The following is a 13,598-nucleotide window of genomic DNA, read 5'->3' on the forward strand; positions in this document are numbered from 1 at the left end:
ACATTGCTGTGACTTTACATTTTTATGTGGTTATAAAGTTAGCATTCGCTTTAAAGGCGATGACACAGTGCTCACGATAGTTCAGTTTATAATGTCTAACTAATATTGCCTTGAATGCTTTGTGCCAAATTTACGTAGTTTCATAGTACAGAGGTATCAAGGAATACTTCCATTTCTAAAACTTGCGATATGTACTTGTTGACGTTCACACATTGGAAAGCCACCTGTTGTTCGTTAGAAGTGAATTATATCTTTTGAATCTATAAACTTTGGTTATTGGTATTTTGTGGAGCTATGTGGGAGTGGTCGTGATTGTGGTTTGTGATATTTACATCGAGTAAGTGAAAAATTTTAATGGCGTACTGCATCTCAGGGTTTAGAAGTTTAATATCTTAAGTTCACAGGCGAAGTGACTCGTTTCGGATGTGTTAAGTTTACTGGTGCGATAAGCTGCCTGCTAGATGCTGGTAAGAAACGTCATTTATTGGCTTCATTCTTTTCGAAATCCCAAATTTGTAAACGAAAGTGCAAGATGCTTCGCGTATTCGTAGGATGGATAAAAAGACTTCAGATGGAGAATAATGGTGCAAGGCAGAGTGTAACTCACGTGGCAGATAATATAATTAAATGAACTGCAGTTGGCTGCTAGATGAATGAACTCTCAGCGAATGTTATCAGCAATTTATAAACGTATTATTTGTAAGCCGTTGGAACAATTATTGTTCACCATTTTTGTGTGCATTTTGCAGACATGTCTGGGTTGCATAATCTTATGCGTGCAATTCCTAGTATTGTCGCTCCATGGGTGTTAACTGAGACGAAACCATTTTAGTTTAATTGGTGATCTGTTTCAACTGTGCTCTAAATGTCTGGTTACGTCTTACTGAGAAATTGTGACGTGTTTCTAAATCAATACACATTTGCTGTATGACAACTTTGCTACTATTGAGTAAATTTGAAGTTTGGTGATGATCTGTTAATTCATTACGGACAACAGTTTGTAGCAGTGATAAAAACGGGTCGTAGATGTTATTAAAACAAAAATATATTAACCAATCAGCTGAAGACCAAAAATTCATTCAGACAGTGAATTGTGGATGTTTATATATTGCGTGGAGAGAGTCGAAATGTTAAATATTTGGTATATGGAGCTAGAAGATACTAGGGGTAAGCCCTTGAGGCCCTAACATTTTATATTAAAAATACCACAAAGTAAAATAAAATTGTGTACTAATGTCCAACTGTTTGTTTATGGGGGCGTCAAAATGACATTATTTGCTGATGGGGTGACACGGAAACGTTGTGAAATTATAATGCACTTTTTCAGCGGGAATGCTGAGCATCTGTAAAGAGAGACTACGGATGTACATTTGATACTGATGCTGAATAACTTGACTCCACCTAAATCAGCTATACTTAAAGCAAATTATTGTTAACAAAAAAGTTGTTTCATACAGATGGGACACAATTATGACCTTGGTGCTATTTCCTCATTCATTTACCCTAAATGGTTGGTTTTTCTTTTTAGATGCTTAACTTGTTTCTAAAGCTTTTAGTTCTAGACATTGTGACATCTTAACAACTGCTGCTGTGTAACTAAACATTATTAACTGTATTAAAAATAAATTACATATTACAGTATAAAGCAGTATGTTCCTTCAGGGATTATAGTTTGAGAAAATTGTGAAATGAGCCTAACTTGGTCTGTTACTGCAAATAAACACAGACATGGACATTTGTTTATTGTACTGCAGTTTTCACACCAGTCAAATGAAAATTTCTGTTTATTGTTTTCCAACTTTGGAAGAAGTTCCTTCCTTCTTATGAGTGTTGTCTCTTCAGTGTACACAGCTTCACATTTCATTCATATGCAGTATTTTCCATTTTATCCTTGTAAGGCAATGCTACTTGATTATTTGCAAAATGTTCTTGATTTGTGCCATCTATATGGCCAGAAGAGTATGGACCATTTAACAATAACAAACAGAATAACTTCTACAAAATATCCTGCTTCTATTCCTAGATTGCTGCTCAGAACAAGAATTATAGTTATTCATGTGACATCACATTTGTTGCCAGATAGTCACTTTTCATCTTAACATAGACCTTGGGCTACATCACAGGTTGATATATATATATCACCACAAATAAGATTCCATATTGACTTTCAGTAGCTTCACCAACTCACAGCCAAACTGTCACTTAAGTAACCAAGCCCTTGTGTTACACTACAGATCAGTCTCTCTATAACATACAGCACCTGGCAAATGGTCACCTATCAGTATAAATGATCCGAGTTGCAATTTGCTGTGACTGGTAGAATGGTAGTGGCGTTCATGTTTACTGTTGTTGCCAGGACTGGTAGAGTATATAAGGATTATGAACAGAATCAGATGTTGAGTGATCTCTATGAACAATGCAGTGGTGCCATCTACTTTGCTGTGACAGCTTTACCACCACTTGACGAAGTTCGGAAGGGGCCTCATTGTGTGTCTCCATTTGCCTCGCTCGTCAAATTGTGCAATACCTTGATTTGTGGGGCTTTCAGATTTGGCAGAGGTGTGTTGTTGGGCTCTGTGGGAACATGCTAACAGGTTGTCAAGGTGCCACTTGATCATGTCTGTCCACCACAAGGGAGGATTGTTGTATTGTGCACTAAGCACATCGTAACCCATTCCCATCTGTGCCTGCCACCTGATAACAAGGAATGGGATCTTTGCAACATTCTGTATCATCTCACACCATTGGTCAGAGACTAGCAGTAGCTGTACTAGGGTATTGGTGTCCTATGCATAGGCTGCCACTAGTACCACAACACAAATGGCTGTGTTTAAAGTGGTGCCATGCCTGGAAGCATGGACAGCTGATGAATGCTGCCACATTGTGTTCAGCAATGAATTGTGGTTCTGCACTACCCTTGAAGACCATTGGGGGATTCCATTGTCACGGGTGAGACAGTTGCACTACGTTTTTCAACTGTCAGATGCTGATATAACATAAAATATAAATAGAAATAAAGTAAAGTTTGACTGGTTGCCATACAAATAATTGTTCTACCTTCCCTTTAAATCCGAATGTCAAAAGTTTACAAATTGAGCTGTAATTCATCTTTAAAACTTTGTCACGGTTGGGACAGCAAATAGACGTAGCCTTCAATAACCACCAACATTTTAAAAGAAATCTGTGATTTATGCACTTATTTTCTTTTGAAAATATTGAAGTCACATTAATAAAACAATTCTCTACATGACATAATATCACTAAATATTAGATTAGTAATACTTACTTACAATAATTGCAATCAAAGACTGTCACAGGTGGGACTCATGTGAAGTACAATCTGTTTTTTTTAAATTTAAACAGATTTTATTATGTCAGTTAGCTATGAATCAGTAGGTAACATATATTTAGAGGGCACTTGAAGTTTTAATAACTTTGTAGAACATTTTTGTTGCCTATAAATAATATAAATTTTGGTATAGTATTAGTTTACAGTTCTGAGTACTTAATTATTTCACTTCAAGAATGTACCACTTCGAAAAAATACACACTTGACCTCACACCCACTTTCGAAAATGTCTAAATTGCTGGGAAACTCATAATATAAGGTGTCCCTAACATGTTTGACATTTGGCTTCAGGAGAATAGCGAGAACTTGTTTAAACTCTATGTGGGATACATCCTGCTCGTCAGCTTTGAATACCTTTGCTGAGCCCCAACAGATTGCATACACATAATCTGTATTTCCCCACTGTCTTCTACACTTCTCTGTGCAGTTGCAGCATATCTATATGTAGTGGATTTCTTTCTTGCAGTTTGTAACTCAGCTAAAATAAATGTTCCTGGCATGCTTTGTTCCACAGCTGGTTCTGAACCTGTAACTTCTTGGGAATTGGATGTCAAAAGGACATCAAGATATGATTCGTCATCACTCATCTCAGAATCTGTGTAGATTATTGAATATATGCCGGGTGAAAGTGGAAAAACCTCCACTTTCTCTTAATCTGATTTTAGGAAAGTTCTACCACATACTAGGTTACAGGTATTTTAACCGTTGAAGTAATGCTTGCTGCGAATATCTTTTATTTTTTTAGCAGCTTTCCAGCGTCCATCCAGAAGGTCTCTGTTTTCATCAATATGATCTTTTGTCAGAAGAAGAAAGTTTATTCCAGAAACAGATGATTTGGCACAGTCTAAAAATTCCTGTGCATTGCTGATGATGACTTTTCTTTGCTTAACTTTATTATTCCAAACAATCCTTTTTGTTACAGCTCCAATGCCATCCACTGTACATTTCCTATGTGATGTTGCAAAGAAAAACCATTCTCCAGACACTCCAAAGTCTTGCAACATGTAGCAGAGGTCAGAAATGGAATTTGTTCTTAAATTGACCTATGCAACCATCAGAAAAAATTCGTATCGAGGTTAAATTGGGAAGCTCTTGTTTCAGCTTACTCATTATACTCTTCAAACATGCATAAACTGAGTACTTGTCATGGCACAGTTCATCGTTCACAATTGCAAATGACTGTAGCCCTGTTTTCATCCAAACACAAATAGTGGCCACTGTAATCTGTGTATGGCTCCAGTGGGCACTTTGTATCTCATCTTGTGCCAGTGCTACATAGTTTTCTGCAAAATCTATTTGCAATATCACTTCATCATGACTAACTGATGCTTTCACAGTCTTGAAAGCTCCAGATTGCACCCTTTTGTCAAAGAAATGCTCCTTGAATGTTTTTAGCTGAGACTGAAGTTCAGAGAGAGCTTCACAAAGTGTTTCACCAGTAGTAGTCTGTTTAGGGTGACACTCATGTTCGGTCCATTTCCTCCAAAATATTGTGTCACACAAATCAAACTTTCCATCTATTAATGTGTGCAAATTCATTATGCATTTCTTGCATTGACTTGTCATGCATATTTCACATTCTACATCATAGCAAACAAGGTTCGTAAGTTGAGTGTGAGTAGCAGGGAAACTAGCTATTTTTGTGAATGGCTTCAATGATGAAGTTGAAGTTAGCATGATATCTGCACACACATACATTGTTAGGCATTTGAGACAGAACAACATTTTTGGCCGCAACTCGTAGAATTTTGAAATTTTGATATCAATATCTGGATTGTCTTGCTTAAAAAGAAAAAATGCTTCCTTAACTGTCATATTCATTTTACGTTTCTGCAAGCTCTTTTCCCAGTTTCATGGTCTACAATAGAGTTTACATCCTTTGTACCAGGTGTCTGCCTACTGATTTCATCATTCGTGAAAAATTTTTGATTTTGAGCAGATTGTCACCTGTAAGTTTATAAGATGTTTTCTTCACTATTGGGAAAATCTACTGTACTACCTTTTTAGATAAGCTTTCACTTACAAGCTTTTTCATTACGGGTGATTTTTTTGAGGGGCTTGAAGGAAGTACCTTCTTTACCTGAGAAACAGCTTTGCCGAGGGACTGAGGACATTTATATCATCCTAACTGGGAAATACAGGTCTCAGACTGATCTTCAATTAATTCGGATTTTAGTTTAAGTCTGTACTTCCTTTTTCTTTCAGCTTCCTTCTTTTGATATTCCAATAAAGATTTTTCACTGGAGGATACCTTCATCTTCATATTTTCCCTTCTTCTATTATCCCGCTATCTTTCTTTTTTTTTATGGGCGTTGTACTTGCTGGTATGTTTCTCCAGTTTTTCTTGATGTTTTCTGCTGATGTTGTTTTCCCCATTTTCTGAATAAATAGTAAGTTTTTATTTAGTGTAAACCATCAAAGCACGTGTTACATCAACCAATTTAACTTAACAATAACAAGAAGTGTTAAATGGTTTAGATTTGAGTAACATCCAAAAACTGTCACGGGTGGGACACAATTTCTTTTAACATTTATAAATGATCATTTACAACTTAGAAGGTGCCTTATAGTTCATTGGATGTTTTTATTACTCCTAACCTAAAATATATAGAATTACTATAATTGCTGAGTTAGAAGGTAAACTTTTTCATGTTTTTTGTCACGGGTGGGACACTAAATACATTGTAACTTTTGTGAATTAGCTGCATACTTAATAACTTACATTTCTTTAAAAACTGAAGTTTGTCAGAAAGATAAGATTCTGCTCTTGAAATTTAACAATTAAAACATCAACAATCGCTGCAACCCAAATTTAAACAGCTGCCAACACAAAAAGCAAACATTTTGTTTTCCATCCTCATCTGTAGAATCACCAACTTTGTTTAGCCATATTTCCTCAGCTAATTATGTAATTTTTATAATTTTTTCAGGACAGTAAAATTCAACTTTTGTAGATTCAAAAAACTATAACATTGTTAAATTTGAAATTTTTTTCAAGAAATAAGCCTCAGGCTCAGTTTGGCATGGAATGACCCCATTGCTAACTTGTATGGCAGCAACGTGGGAAGAGGTCTCTATCTTACACTTTTTTTGGAGAGGCACAGTAGCTTTATTCCTGCATCCTTGTGTGGGGAGACATTGGACATGACTTCAATAGTGGCTGGTAGTAATTGAGGAAGTTCTGAAGGGACAACCACGTCACATGTATCTTCTCACATGTTACCTCTCATGTGACAATGTCATGGTGCCATTTTTCAAGACAATGCTTATTCACTTGTGGCACACCGTACTATGAACTGTACATGTGCTATTGATGCACATCCAATACCAACAAATCCCCTTATCTGTCCCCACTAGAACATGTGCGACCAGCTCGGACATCAACTCCATCACAGTACCAGTATCCAAGGTCAGTTAAAACAGCATGGCCCAGGAGAGGATACAACTGCTTTGTGATACTTTCCCAAAGGAATGTGTGCCTGCATCCAGGCTAGAGGGGGGTGGAACATTGTACCAATAAGGGGACTCGTACTGCCAAGTTCTTAGTAAATTTGAATCAATTTTGTAATCACTGAAATAACACCACATACCCTCTCAACCCATGACATCTTGTTTCTTCCTTTCTTTCTGGATGGTTTACTTTTTTGATCAGGTAGTGTAATTTTTGTTTAATTACTATTTCTTTGTTCATCTTAGTTACATTTGTATTTGAGTTAGTGGTGACTAGTATTGAATATATTTCTTCGTTTTCAAACTGTTACCAGGTCTCATGTGATTAGCGATGCACCCATATACCGATGGTGGTCATATTGTGTATGGTATACAAGGTATAAAAGGGCAGTGCATTGGTGGAGCTTTCATTTGTACTCAGGTGATTCATGTCAAAAGTTTTCTGATGTGATTATGGCCACACAACTGGAATTAACAGACTTTGAATGCAGAATTGTAGTTGGAGCTATACCTAAGCTGTCAAGGCACTGTGCAAGCTGGAGCTGGCTCCATAGTGGTGTGGGTGTTGTTTGACAGAATGAACTAGGTCCTCTGGTTCAACTGAACCAATCATTGACTGGAAATCATTATGTTTGGCTACTTGGATACCATTTGCAGCCATTCATGGACTTCATGTTCCTAAACTAAGATGCACCATATCACTGGGCCACAACTGTTTGTCATCGGTTTGATGAACATTCGGGACAATTAAAGTGAATGATTTGGTGACACTCTGCAGGGGCTTCCAATGACTTATGAAGTCCGTGCCATTGTTGAGTTGCTGCACTATGCTGGGCAAAAGGAGGTTTGACATGATATTAGGAGGTATCCAATGACTTATGTCACATCAGTGTAAATGTGATATTGTGAAATTATTTTGTTGTTGTTATGAGAATAGTTTTGGTGATGGTTTGATAATGGACAAATATGTGCGAAACTAGTTACCATTAAATCAAATGTGAAGTCAACTAAGACAGAATATTGAAGAATAGTGAGACTAAGCTCAGTTCCTGGTCTTTCTGCCAACACAATACTGGAATTTCACAAAGTAAATATTATCAGGTTCTGTTGTATCCCTGTTTGCACAAATATCATTAGGCCTATGTCATGGGTCAAAGCAGACATCAAGTGTTGGGAGTTTAAAACCACATCAATTTTTGTTTCCCCCCAAATGTGATGAATTTCTGTTGTCCACTTTTCAATCACAGCAACACTATCATTTACCTCAGTTACATCAGAGCAGCTACATTTGTATGTGGCGCCTAGAACACTCAGAGAGACTTTGGCATCATTACTTATTCCATAGTAAGTAAAGCTCATATTAGCCTGAAAGATGGGTTGAACATCACAGTGTTTTACTAGGCATTGTCCTGTTGGAGGCGGTATGCTGTCACTTGCCTCTGACCTACACATTTTAATAACTTAACTAGTTATAGGGGGCCCTGCAATTTAACCTGGGTTCCAAACTCAGGTCGAACTTGACATTTTTCACTTACCAACTTGGCATTTTTCATAATAGTGAATATTGCCGCAGGTGAAGGAAGTGAGAAGTGACATGTAAAAATCTTAAGACTGAGCAAGTTTGGAACCCCCAGACCTTTGGACTTGTAGAGTTACACTTTAAACATTAAGCCCCACACGTGTCCTATGATGGGACAAAGAAATGGAACGATGTAATGGGAAGTTCTTCTGTGATGTATATCTTGTTTATGAATGTGTTCCTAATTTTCAGTTGTGCAGTATAGGCAATGAAAGACATGAGTTATTTGAACTTTGTGTGCTGTGGAGAATGGTCTTAAAAACAGTTATCATGAAAGTCCACTTCATGTAGGGCCTATTTTCAACAATTGAGCTTTTAACAGTAGTGACAATGGGTAATGGCCCATCATGGGTTTAAGTGATTGCTGTGAATATGGTTATGCAATCGTTTGACCAATGAGCATTTTTAATTTCATCGTGGCACACTATGAAATGATTTCCAGTTAATTTCAAGAACAACCAAATGCTGGGTAACAGATACCTTGGCAGCTTTAAACTATTTGGAATGTGATTGTTTGTCATAGCATTTCAACAAAAAATTGGAAGTTGTTAAATCATCCCAAGTAATGCAACCTTAATGTCTGTCTTGTTCCAGAAGTATGGTTTTCAACTCATTTTCACTGCTACTGAATTATTTTGAAACTAATTCCAGGTACAATACCCAGTAATGTGATATTTCTTTTAAAATCTTGCAATCTTAATAGCATTGTGACATGCATTTTTTGTTATGTACCACATATTCACAAAGTTAGTAGTTCTTTTTGCTACTTTTTAATAGTAATAGTAGTATACTTGTGCAAGAGATTTAACTATGAAGCACTAAAACATTTAATTGGGTTCCATAGCAGTAATCAGTGTAATCCTTTTGTGCACTGTAGCCTTCCTCTCATTGGCTGTAGTTGCTTTCTTTATTGTATTTTTGCTCATTTGCTTTGATGTACCATATCAGTGTCACCATGGAAATAAAATAACAGTTTTTGAGTTCAAGTCATCATATTGAATAATAGATCAGTAAGATATTCTCTCCTCAGTACTCTGATCTCGATTTTGGGATATTTCTCAGAAAATAATTTTTTGACGGGAATACAGAAGTGTCCGATTCCACCCGTCTGCTTTGACCCATGACGTCACAAATATGGCGGAAACTACCATACACTATGACTCCAATATGGCGCCTATGACATCATTACGTAAATATGACCACAAACACGAAAATACATTGAAAAACCAACACACACACGTTCCACAAAAAACCTAATGAAACTAACGGGACAAGTGTTGGAAATTGGGGGTTTTTAGGTGGAGACAAAGTAAATATAAACAAATTTAGACACACATCACCATACCAAACCAAACAAAACAACGATAAAAACCGACAACGCAAAACTCCACAAATTCCACTAAATTCAATATCCTCTGGAATCGGACATTTCCCTTGACTTATATAGCTCAACAGCAGCTCCTGATCCCACAAATTGGAATCGAACACTTCCCTTGACCTGTGTACCTCAGCATCAGCTCCCGATCACACAAATTGGAATCGAACACTTCCCTTGACCTATATAGCCTAACAGCGACTCCCGATACCGGAACACCCACAACCACACATTGAAATCGAACACTTCCCTTGACCTTTATAGGTCAATATAAAGTACCAATACCAAATCATAAAACCCAAAACTACAACCACGTCCACAATCATCACTACCTCAAAAAATACAACAAACCAACAAAATAGGAATCGAACACTTCCTTTGACCTGTTATCCTTACGACATCTCCACATATAGCCGTCCTTGGTCCGAGACATCGAAACTTTAGTAACCCTCATTTTTTCACGACACACTGAACACTTTACGACTTCATCCAAAAATTCGAATAGCTGAAGAAATTTTAATAGAGACATTGCATTGTCCCCCATCATCACCGACAACTGAAAACTGTTTACCTTGCCAGTCACATACATACCTACCAAAGACCTAAAAAAGGAATTTACCAAAATTCACACACGACGAACAAAAAACAAAAACTACAATAACGTTGTGCTCAAAGCACAGTCACTACCGATACCACACACATGCAATGCTACCATGCAAATGAACCCCATACGCCATGTAACACGCTACACACCACCAGAAAGAACCACTGACCGCAACAGTATGCCACCCATAAACACGCCACACACGATAACTAAACCAAAAGCATCACCTAACACACAACCACACCACCAGAGAGCACCACCGATCACATCAAAATGACACCTACAAACACGCCACTCTCACAAACTAAATTCCGCACCGTCGTGACGTCACACACCACAAGAGCCTTATGTCACGGGTCACAGCCGATTGGTGGGATCGGGTGCTTTGGTCGACCCTTTTTGACAACTGCTTTTGCTTTGCTTGGCCTTTCGGAGGAGTGTTTTCTGGGCTATACATCCTTTTTTATCAAGGAAACATTGCATTTTCTATCCTGTAATTGGGTCACCTTGAATGTGCTTCCTTTCTGCTAACCTATGTCTGAACCATCCTTTGCATTCACTTTCATTGTGTCTGCTTGACTTTTAAATTGTCACACCCTCCTGTTTCTTTTGCTTCATGTAATTTCTTTTCATCTTATCTCTTGAATCTCTCTAATACTAAATGTCTTCTTTGGCATTCTTCACGTTTTTTAAACAGTCTCTGTGGCTCAATTTTCAGTAAAACCTAAGAAAACTTTGACAGAAATGGGACAACTACTGTAAATTGGAAAGATAGCTGTCTTAATTTTGTAACTCAAATAAGCAGTTTTTTGTGGCATTTATGAAATATTCCAGCAAACACACACATTTACACCGATTAGCCAAAAATTATTACCACCTGTTTAATAGTGTGTTGTTCCACATTTCAAACACAGTACAACAGAGATTCTGCTTGGCATGGATTCTAGAAGTCCTTGACAGGATTCCAGGAGTATGTCCGCCAATTGCGGGATGGTGCTTTATGGGCATGCAACTGGTACCTGATGTGTGTTCCAGAGGGTACAGATCAGGCACATTTGCTGGCCAAATATCTATTTGAGTTCACAATAAAGCCCCTCCAACCACTTTAGCATGATTCGGACCTTGCAGCATGGACATGTATCCTGCTGGAAGATGTCATCGCCATAGGCAGAGACTTCAAGCATGAAGTGGTGCACTTGGTGTTCACGTAGTTCACTGCTGTCATGATACCTTCGATTACCACCACAGATCCCATGGAAGCTAAACTCAATGTACTGCAGACCATAATTCTGCCTTCACCGGCCCGCACCTGTGGCATGGTGCATATTTCGTGCAGCCATTCACCTGGATGACAGTGTGTAAGGACCCAGTCATCAACCTGGTGTAGCAAGAAATGTGACTCATTCGACAAGCAACATGTTTTATTGATCCATGGTGAAAACTCGGTGATGCTGTGCCCACTGCAATCATAACTGACGATGTCGTTGGGTCAACACAGGAACATGTAGGGGTCATGTGATGTGGAGCCCCATGTTCGACAGTGGTCTTTGAATGGTGTGCTCTGAAACGCTTGTGCCTGCACTAGCGTTGTACTCTGTCATCAGATCTGCCACAGCACGCTGCCTATCTTAGTCACTGAACTTCGACACCTTACCGAACACCACAGTGTCATCAGCAAACAACCGCAGACTGCTGCCCAACGTGTCAGCTACCTCATTTATGTATATAGAGAACAACAGCGGTCCTATCGCACTTCCCTAGGGTATTCCTGATGATACCCTTGTCTCGGATGAACACTCACTGTTGAGGACAACATGTTGTTATTGTCTTCAGTCCTGAGACTGGTTTGATGCAGCTCTCCATGCTACTCTATCCTGTGCAAGCTACTTACTGCAACCTACATCCTTCTGAATCTGCTTAGTGTATTCATCTCTTGGTCTCCCTCTACGATTTTTACCCTCCACGCTGCCCTCCAATGCTAAATTTGTGATCCCTTGATGCCTCAGAACATGCCCTACCAACCGCTCCCTTCTTCTTGCCAAGTTGTGCCACAAACTCCTCTTCTTCCCGATTCTATTCAGTACCTCCTCATTAGTTATGTGATCTACCCACCTAATCTTCAGCATTCTTCTGTAGCACCACATTTCGAAAGCTTCTATTCTCTTCTTGTCCAAACTATTTATCGTCCATGTTTCACTTCCATACGTGGCTACACTCCATACAAATACTTTCAGAAACGACTTCCTGACACTTAAATCTATACTGGATGTTAACAAATTTCTCTTCTTCAGAAACGCTTTCATTGCCATTGCCAGTCTACATTTTATATCTTCTCTACTTCGACCATCATCAGTTATTTTGCACCCCAAATAGCAAAACTCCTTTACTACTTTAAGTGTCTCATTTCCTACTCTTAATTCCCTCAGCGTCACCCGACTTAATTCGACTACATTCCATTATCCTCGTTTTGCTTTTGTTGATGTTCATCTTATATCCTCCTTTCAAGACACTGTCCATTCCGTTCAACTGCTCTTCCAAGTCCTTTGCTGTCTCTGACAGAATTACAATGTCATCGGCGAACCTCAACGTTTTTATTTATTCTCCTTGGACTTTAATACCTACTCCGAATTTTTCTTTTGTTTCCTTTACTGCTTGCTCTATATACAGATTGAATAACATCGGGGAGAGGCTACAACCCTGTCTCATTCCCTTCCCAACTACTGCTTCCCTTTCATGTCCCTCGACTCTTATAACTGCCATCTGGTTTCTGTACAAATTGTAAATAGCCTTCCGCTCCCTGTATTTTACCCCTGCCACCTTTAGAATTTGAAAGAGAGTATTCCAGTCAACATTGTCAAAAGCTTTCTCTAAGTCTACAAATGCCAGAAATGTAGGTTTGCCTTTCCTTAATCTATTTTCTAAGATAAGTCGTAGGAGGACAACATACTGGGTTCTATTATTTAAGAAGTCTTCAAGCCACTCACATATCTGCGAACTTATTCCATATGCTTGTACATTCATTAACAGCCTGCTATGCGACACTGTGTCAAACACTTTCCGGAAATCTAGAAATATGGAATCTGCGTGTCGCCCTTCATCCACAGTTCTCGGTACATTGTGTGGGAAAAGGGCAAGCTGAGTTTTGTATGAGTGATGTTTTCTAAAACCATGCAGATTTGAACACACAAGCTTTTCGAACTGAGAATATGTTCAAGGATTCTGCTGCAAGCAGAAGTTGGGG

The 13,598-nt window shown here is 38.4% G+C and overlaps 1 protein-coding gene across 3 annotated transcripts in view; it reads left to right on the forward strand.

The window, feature by feature from the left end:
- Window positions 1-244: 244 nt before the first annotated feature.
- LOC126470568 (serine/threonine-protein kinase Pak) overlaps window positions 245-13,598 on the forward strand; it is a 130,519-nt gene continuing 117,165 nt past the window's right edge. For 2 of the 3 annotated variants that reach the window (XM_050098512.1, XM_050098514.1), the window contains exon 1: window positions 284-467. The gene's annotated coding sequence lies outside the window, so the exon portion shown is untranslated. Of the gene's footprint in view, window positions 468-13,598 lie in introns of all 3 variants that reach the window. The other variant, XM_050098513.1, reaches the window with a different exon arrangement.

This window comes from Schistocerca serialis, chromosome 3 (genome assembly GCF_023864345.2).
Source record: "Schistocerca serialis cubense isolate TAMUIC-IGC-003099 chromosome 3, iqSchSeri2.2, whole genome shotgun sequence".
Lineage (NCBI taxonomy): Eukaryota > Metazoa > Arthropoda > Insecta > Orthoptera > Acrididae > Schistocerca > Schistocerca serialis.